Raw genomic sequence first — 26,140 nt, 5'->3', positions numbered from 1 at the left:
GTAAAAAGATTTCTTTTGAAGATTATAATAAGTCTATCATGCACCCATTTGTGATATACGCTGATTTTGAATGTATCCTAAAAAAGATAAATACTGCTTCTCCTCATCCAAAAGAATCATATACAAATAAATATCAAAAACATATTCCTTGTGGTTTCTGTTATTATTTCAAATCATCTGTTGGAGAAAAGTATAATAAACTTGAACATTATAGTGGAAAAAAGCTTCACAAGAGTTTGTAAAACGATTAGAAAAGGATTGTAAAAGACTAATTTGATGAAAGAAACAAATGAACCGATGAAATTAACCGAAGAAGAAAAATTAGAATTTAGAAAGAACAATATCTGTCATATTTGTGAGAAGGAAATTGAGGAGTCTAAAGTTAGGGATCATTGTCATCTTACTGGTAAATATAGAGGTCCCGCTCATTCCTGTTTTAATCTTAATTATAAATTTCCTTCTTTTATTCCAGTCTTTCTTCACAACAGTGCCAACTATGATACACATCTCTTTATAACTGAACTTTCAAAAACACCAGGGAATATTTCTGCCATAACAAACGCAAATCAAAAGTATATTTCATTTACAAAAATGATATTCACAAAACCTTTAACTCGTGTTGGGTTTCTAGATTTTTACAACTTTATAGGAACACCACGAGCTGACCGAACATCAAATCTCAGCTCCACGGGGTCTTTTCCAAATCTTAATTCATTCTTTCCAAAAGAGGAAATTCCAACTAAAGAGGAAATTCAGATTAAAGAGGGAATTCAAAGTAAAGAGGAAATTCTAATTAATGAAGAAATTCTAACTGAAGATGAAATTCTAATGATAAAGAAAATTCGAACAATGAATGAAATTCTAACTAAAGAGGAAATTCTGATTAAAGATGAAATTATGTTTGAAGAGGGAATTCTAACTGGAGAGGAAATTAAAACAAGGAATAAAATTCAAAGTAAAGAGAAAATTCTTACAAGTCAGGGAATTTATCCTTATGATTATATGGTTTCATTTCTGACATTTAAAGAAACACGACTTCCTTCAAAAGAAAGTTTATATAATAACCTTTATGAAAAAGAGATAAGTGATAAGGAATATAAACACGCCCAAAAAAATTGGAAAATATTTAATATAAAGAACCTTGGAGAATATCATGATTTGTATCTAAAAACAGATGTTTTATTGTCAGCTGATGTATTTGAAGCTTTTAGATCACTCTGTCATAAAAAAAAAAAATTGTTGTGGATTAGATCCTGCCCACTATTTCACAGCTCCTGGTTTAGCTTGGAGTGCATTGTTGAAAATGACAAAAAAGATATCGATTTAATCAGTGATGTAGATATGCTTTTGATGATTGAGAAGTCTAAGAGAGGTGGAATATCACAAGTATGTTCAAAAAGATATGCGAAAGCAAATAATAAATATCTTCTAAATTATGATTGTGAAAAAGATAGTAATTATTTTATGTGTTTTGATGCTTATAATTTGTATGGATGGGCAATGTCTCAATCTCTGCCTTATGGTAAATTAGAGTGGGTGGAAGAAAAGGATTATGAAAAGGCTTTGATGAATATTGTTATTTCTTCTCAAGAGAAATTGAATGAGGAAGAAGACGATTATTATTTTGAAGTTGATTTGAGGTACCCGAGTGATCTTCATCATAAGCATAAAGACCTTCCTTTTGCATGTGAGAAAGAAACCCCAAAGAAAGAATGGTGAAGTGATTATCGTAAAAGTTTTAATATTATTGGTAAATCAAAAGAAAAGTTATTAACAACATTCTATGATAAAGCGGGATATGTTTTGCATCAGAGAAGCTTGAAACAGTTTTTGAGAGAAGGATTGAGAGTAGCTACAATTCATAGAGTTTTAAAATTTAAACAAAGTCCTTGGATGAATAAGTATATTAAATTCAATACAGATATGAGAACAAATACAAAAGAAAAATTTGAAGAGGAATTCTATAAATTGATGAATCATGCTGTCTTTGGAAAGACAATGGAGAATGTTAGAAACAGGCAAAACATTAGATTTGCAACATCTTGGAAGTATTTGATCTTATTCAAAAAAAGTTTGGAGTGTTTGATACAAGTAATTTTAGAAAGAAGAGTTAGTTATTTTCAAAAAAGAATGAAAAGGTTATTGGTAAGTTTAAGGATGAGTTGGGTGGAAAAGTAATGAGTGAGTTTATTGGATTGAGAGCAAAGGCATATGCTGTTAAGTATGGTGATGAGATTGATAAGACGTTAAAGGGAATAAAAAAATGTAATAAAGAAATCAATAACTTTTATAAATTATTATAATTGTTTGATGAATAAGAAAGAAGAATATAGGAAAATGAATACAATAAGAAGTTATAAACATAAGATATGTAGTGAAGAAGTAAATAAAAAGGCATTAGGAGCGTTTGATGATTAGATATTTATTTTAGATAATGGAATAGATTGTGTTCCACATGGATATTGTATGATAGAGTGTATAGAATAGATTGTGTTTTAACGATGGGAAGATGGGTTGGGATTTTTAAGGGCTACCGCCACATTTTTTCAAAATATATAAATGGTCAAACCAAGTATTAATCAAACTAAAGAGTGGAGAAAATCTCAGTCTTGGTATATAAATGGAAAACATAATGAATGTGAAAAATATCAAATAAGCCTTATTGAAAAAATAACTAAAACAAAGGCAAATAAAACAAATAAGCGAATCAATTGAAAAACTAGTAAGTTGGAGGATGTAAAGAAAAAAAATAAATATCCTTGAATGGACTGAAAACTTTGATGGTTATCAATTGAACAATGGAAAAACAATTTACTATAATCTCAAAATGATATGTGGCTCACAAGGTGATCAAACAAGAGCATTAAGAGAAGTTTCATTTCATAATGGCATAAAAGGGGTATCTTAAAAAATATAAAGATTAAAATCTTTTATTTTTAAATATTTTAGATGGGGATTATTGTGCAAAGAAGATTAAACTATTGAAGGAATTTGAGAACGAAGAAATCTTTATTGGTTCAATGAGTGAGCGAAACAATATGCATTGGTTATTTGAAAAAGAGTGCCCCTCGGCTTACATGTTTCAGATATTTCTTTAGAATCACCTTCAACAAATCACATTACTACTTTACTACTTGAACAAATCTTTATCTTATTGCATTGGTTATTTGAAAAGATTGCCCCTAGGTTAAAAGGGCAGACAAATAAATATACCTTGGGATAAAAAGGGGGTTTATTTTTAGGGGAAAAAAAAATATGTCGCTGAAAATCCCCCATTCATTTACATGGGGAAAAGTGAGCCAGAATCAGTATATTCACCCTACTGGTGTCAGCTTTTACATGTGCTGGATTTCATTATTTGGATTAAGCACGGATTGCATGGCACACATGCACAGAAAATGTATCACTTGTGCATGAGCACTGGAAACGGATAGACAATATCACTGCAGTGTTTCACTGTGTTGCTTCAAGTTTTCTTCGAAAGGAGACTCTTTGCTAGTCCATAGTGACATTTTTAGGAAAAGAAAGTTTATTTAATCATTGTTCATCGGAGATGAATGTATAATTAGAGTGCCAAGCGTCCTTAAAAGGCGGACCGAATTCTATATCTGGACTACAGGCATCATCACTCCGGACCACAACCTCATCAGAATTTTCCATGAAAAGGCCTCTGATGTTTATACATTGAGACCAACTTGATAAATGATCAATGCTGGAAGTAATTAATGCATAATTTGATAAATGTTTAGATTTATATCTATGTAACAACGAAATTTGACTTAGGAGGAGGCAATTCGGCCCATCATGCATGCACTAATCCAACACCAGGTGTGTTCTGTCAGCAAGCAGCTTGCTATCGCTTGTCAAGTGGATTGCTTGATTGAAAATGCTGAAACAAGCACTGCAACAGAAGGGAGTGCTCGGATTCACTTAACAACATGGCGGTCTCCATGTAAACAATGTCATCAATTGTACTCGAACAAATGCTCTCTGAACCGTTGTTTTCAGGTTGACTTGATCCTCGTGTGACAACTTCCCCAACCAAATTTATTGTGTAAGCAGTGGCTACAAAGTACGAGGAAGAGGGAAGGAAAGATAAATAGGGAGTAAGAATGAGGAGACCCCTGCCAAGCTTGTCTATAGACCGACCACTGTGCATTTTGGGGGTGTGGGAAGGGGGTGTGCATGTGTGTAGATCTTGAAAAGTTAGGATGAAAAGTAGAAGAAAAAATAAAAGTGTGAATGCACGTTTACATCTGGTTTTCAGCGCAATAATAAACTTTAGCCCAAAGTAAAAGCTCAAATTATAAGCTCTGCCTTTTATTAGTTAAATTATTTAATATCGAGAATCAACAATTTGCAAGGTATAGACTTGCCCGGTCAACACTATTGGCCCTGCGATTTGCAATGTACACCTGGTATGACCAACTTAGCAAATGAAGTACAAAGCTGTCTCCTGTTCGTGGGAATTCTTGGCAGCAATTACTTTGTCAGCCTTTTCACATCTGAGATCATTCAGAGATTCACATTTGCTGTCTCCATACAGGCAGCAGGTGAAGTGTGTGGCTGCTGCTTGCTGACCTCTGTCCATGGGTAATATATCTCCCAGGTTTGCCGTGGGCTTGAATTTATCTCCACCATTCATCATTATCCTGAAGGCTTTCTTCTTCCCATTCCCAATGAAAGCACTTACAGTGTCACAGCCCGTAAGACCATACATTGGCAACAGCAGATCATGCTGAACTCAAGTGAGGCTGTTGAAGATTATTTGGCTGGGGATGAACCGTGTGAGTTGTACTTTCCTTGCCTTCCAGCAATGAAGTATATCTTTTCAGTTTTGATGGATGGCTGGTGATATAGGAGCAGGACAGGGACGTGAGTGTCTGGGCTATAAACCACAATGACATCTGCACTTGCCTCTACTGCTGTGTTGGCATGCACGATGAGCCTTGTGTCAGTTTCCTCTTGCTTGGAATGCAAGTTTGTGCAATCTGATACAGAGGTGCATGTGATAACCATCCCTTCCTCTTTTTTTCCACCACTAACAACCAAGTGTTGGTTTTCAGCAAGGTCTTCCCTATTTTCCATGAGGTCGTCTGTGTCGTATCTTGCAAGATTTGACTTGTCATCAGCCACATTCAGAAAATGTTTCCAGTTAGGTGGCACCTTCGCTTAATCTCTTACTTTGTATATCTGACCTTATTTTGCCATCCTGTAGGTATCTGTCAAATGCAACACGCACCTGGGAGACCAATGCAGTGCGGATGGCTTTGGTTTAGCTCATGATATGAGAGAGAAAACCCTTAGCCATATCCTGGAAGATGACTTGTAGTGATGTGGATGGAGTAGCCAAAGCCTGAATCACAGCATGGCCATCAAAGATAATGGCATCCACATTGACTTCCAACTGGCTCAATCTGGCGTCTGGAACCGTTTCTTCAAGATTTTGCTGGAAGTCTGATTTGGTACAAGTTGTCATGGTGCCATCTTCATGGGGAATTGTTATGTGTGGTACTCTGTTGCAGTGGTTTCCAATGTAACTCGTGCATATATATATATATATATATATATATATATATATATATATATATATATATATATATATATATATATATATATATATATATTTACGGCTGTGGGAATTCGCAATACACCATAAAGGGTCCTGAGATCAGTTATTATGCTAAGTTTATGTGCAGATAGATCCCCACCATTGTTTAAAGGAAATTATTCGTCTTCACTGGGCTGCGACCCTTTGAGATCGCCGTTTTTCTTTATCTATCGTTATTTTGAGCCACCATTGCAACAAACCTCCACGCAAACAACAACTGCCACCAACTACGCCACAACACCCACCACACTCACACCACCCCCAAAACAATCACCACCATCTTTGCCACTATGCCCGCTTACGAACGCCATCCTCCGCGGACCACGGTAAGACGGTTTCTGCACCACGGAAACCGTCCGAGAAGGATTGGCAGAACAAAAGCTCTGTGGAGTTTTCCCGCCTGTTTTCCCCACGATTGGTGTGAAGGAAAGGGGGAGGGCAGCTCGCCGCCGATTGGTGGATGCACAGCATGAGGCAGTCGGGGTGAGGGAACGCCCCTCTTCGGGAACCTTCTCGAAGGAAAGTGGAGCCGAAAACGGGGAGGAGAGAAGGGCAGAGCCCCGCGCTATATAAGGCGGACCGTGCGTTAGGCTCACTCTCTCTGTCGGGGTCATGTTGGATTCTACTCGCTCTCTTGGTGGACGTCATCCTCTCGCTTCATCTTCGAGCTCTCTCTTGGTGGTCGGGGTAGAGTGCTCGTCTCTCTCTCTCTGTCGGGGTCGTGTTGGATTCTACTCGCTCTCTTGGTGGATGTCATCCTCTCGCTTCATCTTTGAGCTCTCTCTTGGTGGTCGAGGTCGGGCTCTCTCGTCTTGGCGTTGGGCGACCTGTCGGTGAAGGCGCGGGCCGGTAGCGAGTCCGGGCGACGCCTCAGAGATGTAGACGGAAGGCGCAGCCCTGCCGGCTGTGTGGTGCGAATCTGCGCGTCTGGCGAGGGATGCCGGAGAGAACTTACCGACCACATGATCGCAAAGGCCCGAGAGCAGGCGCGGCTACGCTAGCTGCCGTGAGAACAAGGTGTCGCGACCTGCCCACCGTCACACCTCGAGGAGGCAGGTAACCAGCATGGTCTCGCGGGCCTTTTCGGTCATCCACGGCTCATAACCATAAAGGTTTACGAATCCCGTCTACCTCCCTGCATATGGGGAGGGTTTTCCTGTTGTTTTCGTATGCATGCTGTGGTGCCGTGTTCTGTTATGTAACGACTGTGTAAGTGACTGGAGATAATAATCGAAGTCGGTGGTATTGCTTGGCCTTCTATTTCTCGCTTGTATATTGCATGACTGTATACGTGTTGCTGGAATAAATGTCCTTGTGTGCAATGTATCCTGTTCGTCGCGTCCTCCTTTCACCCCATTGAAATGCCATCTTGCATCGTGGAATGAGTAGTGGGTTTTAAACACCCGATAAATAATCTGAACCGTCGAGGTCGGCAATAACACCGCTCGGTTATCCCTGTAGCACGGAACGAACCGCTTAAGCGGTTTGTGTCCTAAGCCGACCTGCGGCGTGGTGCAACCCCTCGGTGGGTTACCCGCGCGGGTATTTAGGTATATCGACATTCGGCGACTCACCCTATTTTGCGTGGGTAGAATGCGGACTGGGTTGTGGTGAGGTTAAACCCCCACCCGTGACTGGCTCCTGGTGGTAGTTCCAGGAGGGTCACGACTGAATTGTCCGTCCGGTGGGGGACGCGGTTGCCTTTAGAGGTACGCGGCCGATCGCACGCCAGGCGGGCCAGAATTCATAACAATATATATATATTTATATATATATATATATATATATATGTATATATATATACATATATATATATATATATATATATATATATATATATATATATATATATATATATATATATATATATATATGTATTTATATATATACATATATGTATATATATACATATATGTATATATATATATATACATATATGTATATATATATATATATATACATATATGTATATATATATATATACATATATGTATATATATATATATATATATATGTATATGTATATATATATATATATATATATATATATGTATATATATATATATATATATATATATATATATATATATATATATATATATATTGTTGTTTGAGACAGTCATATTTAGCATTTTTTGATAAATTATCAAGATAAGAGGACAACAAAACAAGTTTCACAGGCATTACGTTTGCGGTTGCTCGGGTATTTCGTTATATTTATATGTTGTTGTGATGGCAAACAACGAGGGCACCACATCACCACTTCAGAAATTTGTGCCACAATGTATTGTGTAACATTATGCTAAGTTTCAAGCTTCTACATCAAAGGGGGGAGTGCTGGGTTCATTAACATCACTGGCATGGTTGTTGTTATATTGGTTGTTATGGAAATGCAAATTTCTCAGTTTGCATAGGTTTCCGGCAATGTCTTCATGAATATTCAATATCCTGAGACCATTGGCTTTGTTTAATCGATGAGGACAAATGTTTTACCTCGGGTTGGGTACCCCTCATTTTTTGTGGGGTCTGCTGCAGCACTATTGGAGGCTGGCATTCAGGCAAGTTCAGACATGGGTTCCAGAGCTATCACACATGCTAGGATGGAATAATTGTCAACATGGTTTTTTGCTTTGGAGAACAGGCATCATAATTCCACTGCATGAGAAGGAGAATGTCCTGTTACAGTTGCATGTGGCTCATCCACGTATAATAGACCGTGGGCCAATTAAGGGGCCTACCATGCAACCTCGCCCAAATAACCAACTTGATGTGCATAATTGTGTTTATTGATGTCCCCTTCGATGGAAAAAAGATTTGCTAACATTGAAATAACTCTATTGGTCTATGTTTCTTAATTCCCTATTGGGACCTTTGAGAAAGGTCAATTGCTGCAAAATTGGCTTTCTCATGAGGTTCATGAAATTTGTAGTCATTGATGTTGATGTCTCTCAGTAGTTATTTAAGCTCAAATTAAACCATACTTCACGTGTTACTTTATGTCCGAAGCATGAAAACCAAACTTGGAATGTTTCATTATGGTCTCTTCAAGTCTTGTCAAAATTACAGCAGTTGCTCAACAACGACATTTAAAACTGGAAAGGCACTTGGGAGAGTGCATACCACTGCCAGGCTGAACAGTTTACGTTTTCTTTCCCACTGATAGACTGGATCAGGATGTAAACCTTAACAAAAACCTAATTGGCTTGTTCATGTCATCTCACCAACTCAACCAGCTAGTTTTGTCATAACTAGTTTTGTCATAACTATCCATAACTTTTTGAGATATGCTATTTATCGTTTTTGGCCCTATCTCTCAATGGTGAAGAATCACTTTAAAAATTAAAATTTTCTTGTATCCAGATACGGTTTTGGATCTTCACCAAAATAGAATGAATTCTTCCAAATGGCATTCCCAACCTGTCCACAAAGTTTTTATGGAATCCATCTGTAACCTTTTCAGATATTGTGCTATATATTGTTTTTAGCCCAATTTTTCAATGGTGAATAATCACTTGAAATATTCTCGAATTCAGAACTTCACCAAAATGGAATCAATTAGTCCTTGTCACACACCCAACCTCTCTCTCAAATTTCTTCTGAATCTGTCGACAACTTTTTGAGATATCCTATTCACAGACAGACAAACAGACAGATGGCTAAAACCATAACCTCCGTCCACCTTCGGCGGTGGAGGTAACTAGAATGGCACTTGGCAGAGCGCATTCCAATGCCAGGCTGAACAGCTTATGTTTACTATCCCACTGACAGGCCAGATCTGCATCTCGACCTTATCCCATATCTAATCACCTTGTCTTTGTCACACACCCACCCTGTCCTCCACATTTCTTCCAAATCTGTCTGTAAGTTTTTGAGATACCGTGTTATATATCGTTTCAGCCCTATCTCTCAATGGTGAAAAATCACTTAAAAAATTATTGTATCCAGATTCGGATCGTCACCAAAATCGAATCATTTCATCTTTGTCACACACCAAACCTCTTTCCCAAATTTCGTCCCAATCCGTCTTCAACTTTTTGAGATACCCTTTGTACAGGCAGACAAACTGACAGACAGCGGTGAAAACTTAACTTCCATCCACGTTTAGTGGAGGGGTAATTATTGGATCCTTATCTGGATCTGGATCTTCACAAAAATCTCATCAATTTGTTCTTGTCACACACTCAACCGGTCCAGCAAGTTTTGTCTGAATTGGTGCATAAGTTTTTGAGATATCTTGCTATGTATCGTGTTTGGATTGCATCTCAATAGTGAAGAATCGCTTTTAAAAATTCTCACGACTTGTTCACTCACCTTCAGCACTTCATCTAGCCTCACCTGAAGAGAGATGTTGCATGACAACTATGATGGTCATTTACTGCTTCTCCAATGCACATTTACATACAACTTATCCCTTGTGTGTCTCTAGTATAAGCATGAATCTAACCTACTTTAGCACACAACCATGCTATCTCAACACATTCCAGCTATGGTAACCCCACCTCCTCCCCCCACCTCCTCCCGCACCTCCTCCCCCACCTCCTCCCCCCAACTCCTCCCCCCACTCTCCATGATGTTTTCCAGGTATGACTCAGTACGAGGGTGATTCAACTAGATCTTGATCTTTGGACATACTCGTAAAACCAAGCTTGTAATTTACTTTTCATTGTTGAAAAGTCTTGTATGTGCACTGCAAATTGGTATAAAATTTTTGCATATCTTTTGAGTTGTCTATCGTTTCCTTAAATGGATGTCAAGGATAGAGAAACTCAGAAGCTAAAAGTATCTACAGTAGCTTGTTTTTATATTCGGAGTATGTTTTGAGGACCAAGTTATGTTGTTTTAAGCTTTGGATTATTTCCTGTTCTGTATCATATTTTGCTGCAAGGACTATTTAAAGGATTTGTCACTGAACTCCAGATGGCCTCAAACTTTCTGTTTTTTTCTCGTGTTATTTTATGCTCTTTTTCAATTTCTCCACTTGGTTCTTTTTCATCACTCCTGATGTTCTGACTTATCATTGAAATTAATATACCTTGTTGTGCTTTATAAATACAAAAATGTTCAGGTCAATTTCAAGCTCCTTCACAATATTGTTGATAACGTTATTATTTATCCCCACCTGAAAAGGTGTGTGTGTGTGTGTTGTGTGTGTGTGTGTGTGTGTGTGTGTATGTTTACCAAAATCAGTATCTTGTTTGCTATTGACAATTTACCATATTGCTCATCATGAAATTTCGATATTTTTTGGAAGTGCACTGTATGAACTGTTAAAACATGTCTCAAAACATATACATATATCTGAATATGAATTTCTATATCTGTGCTTTAACCAAACAGGGGAAAATAATACAGAAAATAGGATCCAACATTGTTGGGTAGGGGATTGTGAGAAATGAATAATCATCATCAACTGTTATCGCTCTACAACTGCTTAACTAAAGTCTCAGCATCATTACCCAAAAAAGTTCTGTTCCCTAACTTTCTGAATACATTTTAATGTTCCACAGTATTCATCAACCACATATCTCCAAAATTATGGTTACCTTCGTTGAATGAATTTATGGGAATCCGATTTCTAAGCAAAATGAATGCATCAATTTAGCATGTTAAAAAAAACATGCAGATCGAGGCCAACGTTGGTTTGTCATCGAATAAACAGGGCCTAAGTTGCATCATCTTTTGACATTAACTGCTTTACAAGGGGCATATAAAAGAGTTATTTTCATGAAGAAAAAAAATCAAACATGTCGTTACTTTGCACTTGATATTTGGCAGAAAGTGTCCACATCTTGCTTTGTTGAGATTTATGCCTGATTATCATCTTAACACATTCGATAGTAAAAGGTAAAACAAGAACAAATTCAGCAGTACCATTGTTGTTGTCACCTGTGGAATATCGAAGAGTCCCAACATGTTATTCAAATTAAGAGAAAGTCTGGAAGAAAATGGACCAATACCAGCAGTCGAAGAACAATTGGTATTCCTTATTGATTTTACTCTTGAACCCACAATTGTTAATCCTGCTTCAATAACCTTTGAGATAGCATAACAAGTGTCATAGATAACATAACCAAGAGTGATGTTGGGCATTAATAATGAGTTTTTGTTTATCTCGGTAATTGAAAATACCATTCCCATCATTTCACGTAAATAATTTTCATTTAAACTGAAACACAAGGAAATGTAAAACTGCAAATGAGAACATTCATTGGAAGCTTTGCAGTCATCACAAATGTATCTCAAATAGCTTGGATATTGTTTATAATACTTACAATTTGCATCCAAGAAAATTTGGAGTCTTTGTAAAAGAGTGCTGAATGTTGTCCATGCCATAATGGACGTCGATCAGGCCAGTTAGCATGATATCTCCACTCTTAGTTATACTGTTCAAACAATGATTATCTAAAAACTCACAAGAACTTCTGGATATTGAAAATACAACGACAAAGCAGCCCATTGCAACGGACATTGCAAACATCTTAAAGTGTGAAATGCATTCAAACATTTTTTCGTTCTTTTTGAAGTACACTTCAGAGTGCAGCCTCTGAAATATGAATTGCTGAGTTTTGGATCTTCATTCAATCCTTAAATGAAATCAAACAAGGATCTTTTACAGAATTACCTTTAATTACAATTCAATTGAAGTTGGAATAACATGCAATAGCTCAGGTTAAGTTTAACTCTAAAGTAAAGAGAATTAATTTTGCCAATGGAAAAGTAATTACAGAAATAAGTTAATGGGAATGAAATTGCAATAAATCAAACCTAATTTTTTTTCTCTGTGAGTGAACATGTTTGTTATAATGATGATATATGTATCATACCCTTCACAAAGTGTTGATGCTGCTGAAGCAGGATATTGGCATGGGTTATGCTGCAGGGTGGTTTTCCATTGCCTTCCCAGCAGTCAGGGCAGGAATTTGGAGTTTGTTCAGGGTGACAGCGATCTTTTCAAAGGACACCATAGGATCTTTTGCATCCTCAAACTAATTATGGTGGTTGTGACACCCGGTTTCATGTCTTTTCCAAGGGACAGCACATACATTGATGCCTCAGCCTACCTGCAGTACAACAGGATGACAATTTACTGTTAGATCGAAATTTAAAGCAAGAGAGAGTGTGCATACCCCAAGGCTATCCTGCAAACCATTTGTTATAATATGTAATTTTTGTTGTTGAGTCTGGCTGAAGCCTGTCACACACTAGCTGACGCAACACAACAAGACTGTCTGCAGCAGTTTAGTCTGCGAAAGTATTTTATAATCGTCAGTCATGTTGTGCAAATTCTGAGGTACCAGAGCCCTGCAAAAATGAATACACTGCAAAAAACCTGTGACGTCATCATCAGATCTCTCGTCACCTCAAGTTTTAACATTGACCACAAAAATGAGCGACAAATGAAATGTGCACATTTTACCATGATGAACAAAAGCTTCACAATCACACCCACTTAATCTCACAATGAAGAATCCATTTTCAGAAAAAGTCACGTAAATTTAGTCTTTAACCACAGTTTTTCAACAAAACTATGTATTTTAAGAAATGAAGAAAAGATTTTTTTTATCACGTGGTAAGGGCTGGCATGATGGCCAAGAGGTATACACACTCACCTCTACGCTGTCTTGTTTGGGTTCATATCTCAACTCAGCTATAAACTCTCATCTCAGTGTATCACAGGCAGGGAGATTGATCAATGTTTGTGCCGTTCCTTGGATGGAGGCTAAACTGAGCATCATATCTGCCAGGATTAGTTATTTAGTCGGTGTCTTTCACATTAGTTAATGTCTTTCTTGGAGTTTGCGAAAGAAGTTAAAGCCTTGGGACTGGATAAACATCCAAGAGTAGTTAAGGAGATATCAGAGCAAATAACCATGATATAAACATGTAAAACATCACGCTGATCTGTTGTGCCAACATGAGTCCGTACCATTGATGCATCATAGACCTAACTTTGCGCATACAACGTGATAGCCATTCGTCACAAAAAGAACAACCCCACTGATCCAGCCAGACGTCAAATGGTTGTCGGCATCCAAACTTTTCCATGTCTTCACATCTTCCAGGATGAAAAACTTTTCGCTGGATATAAAATGTTGGGAAAGTTTGTCTCACTTCTGGACCTTGCTGCATTTGGCAATTCATATGGGTCTGTGTTGCCTATAACCTGTATTGTTAAAATATCACTTCCAAGGCAAAGTGTCCAACATATTGACATAACCAAGCTTCCGGACAAACTTTGACCCTGATTATATGGCCATGAAAGCACACAAATCACAATAACTAAATTTTCATGAATGTTCCTTTCTTTCTTTTTTTTCCTTTTCCCTTTTTTCCTTTTTTTAAGAAAGTTCCTTTCTTTCTTTTTTCGTACTCCAATATGGCGGCGGCACAAAATTTGCTGACGTTACTAAACAGCCTTTATTGGTGAATTCGGCATGAGCAAACTGTTGTTTCACAGGAAAATCAAGGGTTTCATTCAGACCCACTATTTCATTCAGACTTCCAGTTCTAGGTTTGTCCATTCACTTCCCCTCTGGGCTTTGTCCATTCCCGTCCAGTCTGGGGTTTGTCCACATGTAAGTCAGATCCACAGCTGTTATTTCCACCACAGCTGTCAAGTTCAGCTTTCCGAACTGGAAGTATTCTCAACAAAATTTTTCCGTAATAAGAAATACTCTATCAATATTTGTTGAATTCCTTTTTTCGTACAGCCTTGACCTTCTCGGATAGCCAGAACTTAAAGGGGAGCCAAAATGCTCAGATCATCTCAATGCTAATCTTTTCCTTGATACCCTACAAAATAGATATGATGTTTCCTTCACCGATTTATAAAATCGGTAATTTTGTGATGACAAGTCAATCTTCTTCTTCATGCTGAGCCATGATGTCGCACTTGGAAGTCAACCGCCATATCTGCACTCTCCCCAGGTTACAACTCGGTACAATTTAACTCAAATGGTGAATAATTTTATATTTTCACAAATATGCTGAGTTGATGCATCCTTGGTGTTTGTAGGAATACAAATCGAGACGAGAGGATTTCCAGCTACACCAATGGCCAAAAGCCCCAAAGTTTTCCAGAAATTGGAGGAGGTTTGTCTGAAATACCTGGGTGTAATATGGGCCAACAAAATTTTCGATATATGTGCTCGGAACATGTTTCAGAGCAATGCCATGAAACAACAGAGATGACTAGATCTTGTGGTTATCTGCCACGATTGAGAGAGGATGCCATCCCCATGATTAAGTGGAAGAAATAGCCATCGCTGGAAACTATAACACCATCTCTACCCAACTACCAGGATATGCACATGGTCGATTTGAGTAGTGAATCAAACACCTGTTGCCATTGCCCTGCAGTTACCACAAGACCACCTGAAAATAATTAGGTATCATCAATACAAATTTCTGCAAGTCAAATGAACCACCATCTATTTATAATGAAGAGAAAGTATGTACATATGTATGCATGTATGTATGTATCATCTACTACTCTGAGGATTTGACCAAGGACGCAAACATTTTCAGGGTCCCCCCTCCATCCCTGTCCCTCTTCCACAGTCCCCCATCAACCATCTCCCACACAATACCAACTAGCGTGTCACACTCCCCCTCCACCATTCCCCCACAATCTCACATCAACCATCACACCCACAATACCTACCACGATCACACACACCCCACTCCACAATCCCTCCACAATACCCACAACCATACCACACCAATCCCCCTGTCATTCCAAGCATCACGCCCCCCTCCACTGGGGCAAGACATCGACACAACATGGATACGACAGCACGGACACAACACGACACAGCACAAACACAGATGGCATCCTGGGAAAGTACAAAATTGGATGATCCCAAAACATATAAGACACCTGCTCAGCCTGCGTTCAACTTTATTTCCTCTGAAAGATGATTGATGGAACTTTGTCCCTGGCCCTGCAGCTGCTGCTGATTTTAACCGTCCTGCTACCCTCTTCAACCACCGGTGAGCTGTGAGTGACTCACTATACGTATAGGAAAATCACAATATTCACAAGTCATTCAGATGAAAATTGAGGATTTTAGAAATACCACATTAATTGTTGACCTTGGGCCGATGTTGACCTTTTGGTCTATGTTTACCTCAAAATTAATTGTCTGTTTGAATTCAGTGACCTGGTATGCAAATCCTCTTCAAATTTCAAGTCAATGGGATGAAAATTGAAGATTTTAGAAATAACACCTTAGTTGTTGACCTTTGGCCTTTGTTTACCTTTTGACCTTTGACCTCAAAAACAATAGGACTCTTGCTTATGATAAACACGACCATGTGGAGAAGTTTCATGAAGATCGGTTTAAAATTGTGATTTTAAACAATTGTGAATCGCCTGCAGGCGATTGACAGACAAACAGATGAACAAACAGACAGACAGACAGACAGACAGAATAACAAAATCGACTGACCAATACATTTGAAAATTCGTCGATTTTGCAAGTAACCAACAGACAGAAAGGGGTGAAAACATAACTTCTTTCACCTTTGGTGGCGGAGGTAATAACCCGATGTACATACATGAAGCAAAAACATGTGCACGGCTTATAGTCAGGGAGTAATATGCAAATATTTGAAGGAGTTAGGCCTTCTCAAGTACAAGCATGAAATTTGGCACATGCGCAGATACGTATCACAGAAACATTTTCAGATATGGAGCCACCTCTAAAGTTAACTCCCATGATTGTGGTGGCCATTTTCCAATATGGCCGACAGGTATACAGAGGTTTACACTGTTAATTATATAAAAAATCGTTTGAAGTGAATTTATTTGGCTACAAATATGAATAAAACAATGAAACAAAGCTTCTATATATCGTCATAATTATATCATCATCATATTTTGTTGTATTTCTTTATCTTTGTTATTTTGTATATTATCCACATCTGAATTATCCACATCTGCTGGGGGTAAACAACAGAATAACCCGTGAATGGAAAAATATAGGCGCCAATTTTGGGCTATTTCAATGTAAACGTTTGAATTATTTATGAACGATTACTTACCAAAAAAGCAACAAAGTAATCAAATACAATATAAAATACAACTAGAGGGAGAGCACTCGGGAGAGTGCAAAACCTCCGCCGCCAATACTGCTGGGTCACTCAAGTGAACCTTATATCTCATTCATTAAATATGTCAACAGTGCTGAGAGTTATAGTTCTTTTCTCCAACATTTTTTTTTTGGGGTGGGGGGTGGAAATCACTTAAAACATGTAAAAATGCAAAAAAAAAAAAAAAAATCGAAATTTTGTTGAAAAAAAAGTTGCAAAAAATTTTTTTTCTCTAACAATTTTTTTGGAGGGTTTGGAAATCACTTAAAACATGTAGAAATGCAAAAAAAATATTTCTTTTTTGGGGGGTTGGAAATCACTTAAAACATAAAAATGCAAAAAAAAAATTTTTTTTTCTCAATTTTTTTTTTGGGGGGGGGGTTGGAAATCACTTAAAATATGTAGAAATGCAAAAAAAATAATTTTTTTCTCTAACAATTTTTTTTGGGGGGGTAACAATTTTTTTGGGGGGTTGGAAATCACTTAAAACATGTAGAAATGCAAAAAAAAAAAAAAAATTCTATTTTTTTTTTGGGGGGGGGTAATTAATAATGATAAGTACCAAGACTGGTACTTACGAAATCGTCAACTTGACCTCTGACCTTGTCTAATAAAAGCTGTCTCTTGAGAAGGTAGCGACGCAAACCAGAAGTTTCTACGATGATTCTGTACCAAACCATCAAAAATCGAATGTTTTGGATGTTTGACCTCACTGTGACCTTGACGTTTGACCGATTTTGACCAAAATCTAATCAGCGCTAGCCACCACCCTCCTGAATCACGTGGTGTAATTTGACATTAGAAGCTTCTTCCGTTCTCGAGTTATCATTTTTTGGATGTTTGACCTCACTGTGACCTTGACCTTTGACCGATTTTGACCAAAATCTAATCAGCACTAGCCATCAGCCTCCTGAATCACGTGTTATAATTTGACATTGCTAATTTCTTCCGTTCTCGAGTTATCTGCACTAAACCATCAAAAATCGAATATTTGACCTCACCATGACCTTGACCTTTGACCGATTTTGACCAAAATCTAATCGGCACTAGCCATCACCCTCCTGGATCACGTGGTGTAATTTGACATTGGTAGTTTCTTCCATTCTCGAGTTATCATTTTTTGGATGTTTGACATCACTGTGACCTTGACCTTTGACCGATTTTGACTAAAATCGAATCAGCACTAGCCATCACCCTCCTGAATCATGTGATGTAATTTGACATTGGTAGTTTCTTCCATTCTCGAGTTATTGTGCCTACAAACAAACAAGCAAACAAACAAAGAGAAACGGAAGTCATCAATATACTTACGAAATCTTAAGATTTCGGTTTCGGGTATGCTAATCATTACCTCGACGTGTTTTGACTTATGAGTAACTTACAAGTAACGTGTGTCGACGAGTCTCAACGATAGCGTAACGTGCCTCCAACTTATGGCCAGCGTATGCGGAACGTGTGAGTCATACGCTGGCATACGTCGAAAAATTTTGAGCATGCTTAAAATTTGTCGACGTGCTCGGCATACTACGACATATGCCAGCGTGCTTCAGCGTGCTTCAGCATGCTCTTAACGTATACAAAACTTACCCATAATGTATTCGACATGTGCCAGCGTACTCGGCAAATTTTTCATACGTCGGCATACACTGGCTAAAACGTCAAGGTGTGACAGGGACTTGACACTTCGATGTCTCGTGCGGTTATGACTTGAATCGTCGAGCGGCCGCCTTTTAATAGGCTACGCCACGTTATCGTCAGCGATACGCTGCTGCGCGCTCTATGCATACGTTAGACTGTCATTGGGCATAGGTTGTGAATGCCGACAACACGCTAAGCATTCGTTGGTATAAGTTATTTATATGTTATCGAAACGTTATGTGAATGTTACTAATACATTATGCATATGTCCAACTCGTTATGAATATGGCAAAAACTGAAAAAACATCAATATTTCAGCGTACGCCAGCGTTTTACATACATTTTGATACGTTGCCATACGTTGGCTAAAACGTCAAGGTGTGACAGCGGCTTAACCACCAAGCCAACACCAGGCTCACCATCTGGCATAGTTAATGTGATCGAAACTGAAGAACCAAGGTTCAAGTACTGATAAACTGTCTATATACAGAGGGAAGTTTGCTGTTCGGACAGATCTCAAGTACGTAAAAACAAGCATTTCAAGATGTAGTGTTGTGTACCAGAACTGAAAAAGCACACTCTCTTTCTTGCTTAAGATGCACCATTTTTCAAATGAATCAGGCTCCCCCTCACAGTGCAGGATTCTACATAGCCACGGTAAGCTCTTTTCATCAACAGGCGCAGTGCGCTCGCAGTCACTTGATGCGCATGTCTAGTTCTCGTCACATGTGATGCCTTCAGGAAAGATTCTGCTACCCCTGAGGATGCTACCTTAGCTTGAACTAAAGCCTCCACCCATCCTGAATCCTCCAGCCAGTCGCTTGTAAGTTTCAGTGCAGCCATTTCAATGTGTAACCCTCCCAAAAGCACAATAAATTTGTCTTCACCATATTCTGAAGGCCACCACCACTGAATCTGCTTTGCAAAAGTATAAAGGGGTTGAGCCAGAGTGATGACAGGTATCTGGTTGTTGTTGAGAAGTATCACTGCTTGTCGAATCACATCCATTGAGTGTCGTATCATGGCTACTGACTTTGAATCGTCTGGAAATAATGGCAACAGTGATGTAATCGCTGGTAAGACTCCAGCTAAATCCTGTCGATTTGCATGATACGCTGCCCATGACAGATTGGTGTTATCGTTGACATCATTGTTGTAGTTCTCTTCAACCTCCACGAGCCACCTGTATGAAAATTGTGATTTAGGATGATGAGGTATGATACTACATGCTTAATACTTACCAATGAATAATTCCATGCAAAAACTGAATTGAAATGTTTTATGTGATACATTCAGAGTTTCCTTTTGCAATTCTTGAATGATATTCTGGCAATCACTTGTCACTTTTCCATCCACATGTGGAACTGTAAACTCGGCTTTTGACATATTCAAAGGGCCAACATTGGTGTAGGAATCTGGCAGTTCATTTAGCTTCTTCGATGAAGATTCCAGTTCAAGTGTATAGGAACGGGTCGTACCAAGATTAGAGGGAGTTTGAAATTGAAACAGTGATATTCCAGTTCCATGAAAAGAGCCGGTTGCCGTGGAAGAGCTTGGGTTGTGGTCAATGTTATCCACTGCTGCAACCGGAAACAGACCACGGCACAGATTTGGGGGGCAAACTACTTGTTCACTGTGGTATTGGGCACAAACAACATTTCCCATTGTTGTTGATATTTCCATTACTCGAGTGTAAGAAATGGATAGACCAAGGTCAAAGAAGGTGTCAATTAAGTCTCTCTTGCATTTCTCGCATGTACTGTTAATCCAACATATATGGGAAGTGGTGGCTCTCTGATCTTACTGTGGTAGACATTAATGTTCTTTTCTTGCTTTTGTTGAGCTGAATTGAACATCAGTAGTTGTGCCATGCTAATGCTTCCTGATTCACCACATCCGGAGACTGCGATGCTATGTTGCAACCACCATGGATCATAGTCAGTAAGGACAGTAATGATTATGGAACTGAGTTTAATTGACATTGATGCTCAAATGAACCCGAAAACTTTATTTGTAGGTCTTCATATCTCTTCTGACGATTTTCGCAGCTCTAGAAAAGCATATTGCTTCTTCGTCATAATCTTCAATTTCACAGGCTTTCCGCAGGGCAGACCCAATGACCTCATTGAACACCAGCAAAATATCCCTCCCTTGCCTGTGAGCTGTCATGTATGGAAAATGGGAGAGAATCAGGTTTTGCAATTTCGTACTGTGAGGTCGACCTTCATTTGGTAGTCCCAGTTGTTCTAATCTTCTGCTATAGAGTTTGATTCGATCCGCAAGCTTGAATACTGACGCCACTTCTTCCTCCATCTGTGCTTCTTCAATGTATGTTATAAGTTCAGCAAGGGCAATACCATGACATATTTTATCTTTGCTCTTTTCTTTTATCTCTTTCTGTTTTTCCTCTACTCTGTTGTACAAACCAACAAGACACTTTGGATGATATTTCGCCTCTTGTGCGACGAGATCCCCAGCACTTAATTGCGCAAGAAGTTTTTCATCTTGCAGGTGCATTGTACATCTCCGAACGCATCTATCGAGACGAAATGTAGAGGCTTCATGGAGAGGTTCTTGTAGTGAAGGTTTCTCACAGAAAAAAAACAAAGGTTCTTCGCAGCTTCACCTGGGCTGCTACTTCGTCGCATGAACATCTTGTTTGAAGATGGCTGTGGTCCCCCCTCATGCTCTGAAGATGCATGCCTCTTCTGTGCTCTACTAAGTTTTGTACAATTAAACTTCATGTAACATGATTTATGCCACTTTGCTTGGTGGCCTGCAAGAGTCTTCTCTATCCCAGATCCTTCATCGAGGTCACCTACATCTATGGGGATGGGCAGCTCACCAATTTCACTGAAACTAATGATATTCCTTGTTAATGTGGAATACCCTTGACCAGCAGTCGGTCTTTTGGATTGTGCAGGAAATTGTAAAATTTCTGGGGATATCTGCTGACAAAGTACACAAATATTCCAATTAATTTATTTTGGTGTTTCTTTACTTGCACTAATAGAAGTCATTGGGTCGAACAGTTTATGGCTTTTAGTAGGCTTCATTATGTGTATATCTTCTAATCTTCACACATCTGCAACGTACAAAAATAAATTAGAAAACTGATTCAATACTACATGCATTAAAACGTATTAAAAATTCCGAATCAAATTCTCAGAGACTATCAGAGACTGTCTCTAGTTGCTCACACAGTCACATGAAATACAATGTAACTCAAAGATCTTCTTCTTCTTCTTTTGGCTGCTCCCGTTAGGGGTCGTAAGTCAGATCATCCGTTATGATCCACATACTGATTTGGCACAGGTTTTACACTGGATGCCCTTCCTGACGCAACCCTGATCACCTCTTACGACACAGGTATAAGGATTGGGTTTCACCATGATTCCAGGATGCCCTACATCCTTTCATAGCGTGGCCCAGTGCAGAGTGCCCGTCCTCAAGCGATCCTCCAACCCAAGCCTCAGAGTAGCCGGATTACAGGCGCACGCCACTACACCTGGTACAATGTAACGGCCGTAATGTTAATAATAGCTCAGTTTGCATATATAAGATGCAAAACAATTCAAAACCCAACAAAAACATTTCATTACCAAAGACTATTTGGCCATCTGGAATCACATATTATATATAGTATAAAATTTTGTCCACCATCTTGGAAAATGGCGGCTGCAGCAAGGCGAGGCAACTTTTCAGGTGGCTCCATATCTGAAATTAATTGCATGACATAACTCTACCAGCATGCAAAATTCCATGCTTGTACGTAAAATAGCCCAATTCTCTCAAATATCTGCCCCACTATTAATACATCGTTGTTATATACCTGGGATCATTCCAATTGGACTGGACCATGGACTAATTCCCAGGCCTAAGGTCTGCTGATCTGTACTGCTTCATGCAATGGCGGCATATGGTTTATAGGGGTGGAGTCAGGCCAGCTGTCCAGCCAATGGATGTAAATCAGTGGAGTGGAGTCAGGGCACATGGATACTGACCTATGTATAATATTGTTATCCAGAAGGGTGGGGGGGTTGGCAAGGGGAGGATCCATAGCAAGACTGGTAAGTGTAGTATGGTCCGTGTGTTTTGAGGAGGTTAGATTGCCATGCAACAAGGATCTGTCAGAATAAGTTGTTTGGTTCACGTGTCGCTGAGAAGGCAGCAGATGTAATTTATAGACAGGGTAGACATTTAATATATGTTTTGTGTAAATAATTCTTGTTTGTCGGCGGGGCTAAGTGTGGACTTCCCAAACATAGAGGCACATGTGTCACACGTGTGGAAGGCCTATTACGATCTCTCTGGCCAGTTTGTGCCAGCCATGGTGGTATTGTGGGGTGTGGATCCAAGAAGAAAAGATATACATTTATTTTTATTGGGGCTGCCCCATGGGTGGGGAGGACTCTACCCAGGAGGAAGATGACAACTCTGCCCACGAGAAGAGAATGAGGGAGGATGGTGTGGAAGGAGGTCGAGCAAGTGGTCCATGGAGGAGCTTGTGAGGCACTTCATAAGGCAGAGTTTATTGTGGTTTGCTCTGCATAAGTTTTGGGAGAGAACCAAGATGGTATCTCCTTGCCTTTGGAGAGGGGAAGGAGCCACTGTGCCTTTTGAGACAGGAATAAAGACCTCAGACAGGAGAGCTACACATGCATGGACTGCAAATAAGCACTTTGAGGAGTAAGAGGTGCCGACCAGGAGACCTCATTGGGGAAAATGACAAAGGCGACCATCTGGTTTGGTTGAAGGCCTACTCATCGCTGGCCCTGTTGGTGGCTGTGTTACTTTGCCTTTGAACACCATTGTCACTGGCTCTCGTCTCACTCCTAGCTTCTTAAAGTGGGCTGCACCGAGTCCTGCGACCACCCTGCACATCATTGAAAAAGGGAAGTCCTACCAGCATTATTGCTTTTTTATGAGTGTGATCTATGGCGCCTCGTGGGTTATGTTTTGCATTTTATTCCTCCTTCTTGTTGATAAGTTTTCATCCCCCATGCTTCTCCTTGTGTCTTTTGACTTACTTGGTTTGTTCCATTTATGATATCGTCTTGTCGACCCTCTTCCTTGTACCTTGCTTTTCAAATAGACCCTTTCAAAGGTAAGAAAATGTGTTTCATCCTTCTCCTTTTCGTGTGTGTACCATCGATTTTAGCTCATTTGGGTGACTTTGGGGAATGGTAAGGTCGAGTAATACTGAATGCAGTGCCATAAAAGAATGTTTGAACCATCTCTTGGGACGTCAGGTCCCTGCTTTGAGTAATCCTGTATTAATGGGTACTCAGATGCGACAATCTGTGATATTTTATAAGTTTAAAAAGGGCATAATTCTGTGAAAAATTGATGAAACTCCCTGAAACTCAAACATGTTCTGGAACTTGTAATAAATCCATGTACCAAGTTTCAGTTGAATATGTTAAAGGGTATGGGGAAAAAAGTCTAAAAACCCCACAGGTGAGACGGACAGACAAACAGAAAGCAAACCTGTAGTCCCCTCCGGTGAAACCAGTTGGGGACTAAAAATAGTGGGAAAAAATTCATACAAATGTTTTTTCTTATATTTCTCCATATGAAAAAAATATATTTTAAATATCCAGTTTTGAGACAAAAAATAGAATTTTTTTTAAAAATATATAGCCAGTTTTGGAACAACAACAAAAAAATAGAATATGTTATCACAAATAGCTTTGAAATTGATTTTTATTTGCTAATTTAAGCTGTTTTATTTATTTTTTTGAAAAATGGTTTTGTAGCAAATAAATACCTAAAAAATAATGTACCGAAAAATAACTTCAAAATAATTTTAAAGCTCTTTCTGCATTTCAGTCATCTGTCGGAGAAAATGACAATATTTGATTTAAAGTTATAGCCATGCAGTTTGGAATTGAATAAATTGGGAATTTAACAAGAATTTAAGAACAATAATTTGGGAGAAAGAATTGAAATTTCGGTACCACTGTTCATCTTATCTATTCACTTGTTAAAATCACACTTATGGAAGAAGTGGACATCTATCTATAATTCCAGCTGTGTGTGTGTGTGTGTGTGTGTGTGTGTGTGTGTGTGTGTGTGTGTGTGTGTGTGTGTGTGTGTGTGTGTGTGTGTGTGTGTGTGTGTGTGTGTGTGTGTGTGACCGCTGTTTCTCGCCAACCACTGGTCCGATCTCATTGAAACTTGCCAGGTATATTGCTGGGGACCTAAGGATGTGCCTTTTCAAGGTTTGATATTAATCGGACAAGTGCCTCCCAAGTTATGGCCATTTATTTACCAACCAATGACAAGACATGTTGTTGCGTGGGCATGGCCGATGGGGGAAGGGATGCTCAGCCGCGTTCCCCATTACGGGTTACAATGTACGGGCTTCCGGAGAGTGATGACTTCGTCTATTCTAATAATTTATCGATTTCTTATGCGCATTTATAGATAAACACAATACCCCAAGTTATGATAGTTTTCATATTAGACGGTGTATAAATTTCGGTAACATCAGAGTGAGCTGGTATGCTCCGAACCAGGAAGTAAATTTTTTTTCTCTCTCTTATCTTCTCTTTTTATTTTTCCTTGCGACGACATTGCGAAAAGGCAAAATACGTTGGCGCTAATTGAATAATTGGCCATTAAAACTAAATTGCGAATAATCGTAACTGCGATATGCGAACTTCCGGGCCACGCATGTACGGGCACACTAGAGCGAAGAAATGGCCTGTGTGGTTGTTGTTTCTTGCTCACGGTTGGAATATTTATTCATTTTTTTATTTATTTTTTTTTTTACGGGCACGTGCTAGTAAATTAATGTGCAAACTATAATCATGCAGATTTCCCACCTGTATATCCAAAATAAATCAAATACATGAAAATCTTCCTTTTTTAAACTCAGAGGCTTCAAGTTTTTTATTTCGTAAAATCATGAATACAATGTAAATAACATGAATACATATCAAATTACCCTTTGCATATATACTTTGGAAACTAAGACAAAATAATAGACTAAGGATGCAATTCAAACAAGGATAAAACATACGAGGTAAACTTCCAATGACTTTGGAATACTCTGGAATACTCGTATAACTTTTAAACTTTGATAATGCTGAATAATTATGTAAATGCATGAAAATCAGTAATTATAGGGTCGACCCTGGTCTCTGCACACGGACTTGAATCTCCCTACACAGACTGCATGAACTATTGAACTCGATGCACGAACTGTTGAACTTTGATGCACGAACTGTCAAACTCGATGCATGAACTGTCGAACTCGATGCACGCACTGCTTAACTCCATGCACATACTGCACAAACTTCCAAACTTCACATCTGCTCTCGGCATTCAGCCACCCCATTTCACTTTGATCCAACCAATCGTACTGTCCCTAGAGTGCAGGGCAGGGCGCTGCTCTTTCTGATATCACGATGACTTATTGGCCGGACAGCGCCGAGACGCCAAGGATTTACAGCATGTAGAGCTGGAATAGCAATTGTAAGCACTCACTTGGCACTCTCTTTCTCTCCTGCATGAACTGTCAAACTCCTCTCAGTGATAAAATTTTAATGACATTTTCCCCAAGAACCTGAACAGAAAAAATATAAACACACACAAACACAGGAATATGTGTTAACATTTTATTGAAGAAAAATATATATATATATATATATATATATATATATATATATATATATATATATATATATATATATATATATATATATATATATATATATATATATATGGTCATGCAAATAAGCCTTTTTATTAAAAGTTATAGCAAAACAAAAAATCATACCGGGCCAAAAA

At 38.7% G+C, this 26,140-nt stretch overlaps 1 long non-coding RNA gene across 5 annotated transcripts in view; it reads left to right on the top strand.

The window, feature by feature from the left end:
- The window catches only part of LOC147034861 (uncharacterized), a 208,592-nt gene extending 196,042 nt beyond the window's left edge, over positions 1-12,550 (top strand). For all 5 annotated transcript variants that reach the window (XR_015060580.1, XR_015060584.1, XR_015060589.1 and 2 more), the window contains one exon: positions 10,193-12,550. This is a non-coding gene — a long non-coding RNA (uncharacterized LOC147034861). The remainder of the gene's footprint in view (positions 1-10,192) is intronic.
- The last annotated feature ends 13,590 nt before the right edge of the window (positions 12,551-26,140 follow it).

Source organism: Eptatretus burgeri, chromosome 1 (genome assembly GCF_056783735.1).
Source record: "Eptatretus burgeri isolate ZD-2024b chromosome 1, Ebu_testis_v1, whole genome shotgun sequence".
NCBI classification, from domain to species: domain Eukaryota; kingdom Metazoa; phylum Chordata; class Myxini; order Myxiniformes; family Myxinidae; genus Eptatretus; species Eptatretus burgeri.
Note: the sequence above shows the minus strand (reverse complement) of the source record. Positions and strands in the feature narration are given on the sequence as shown.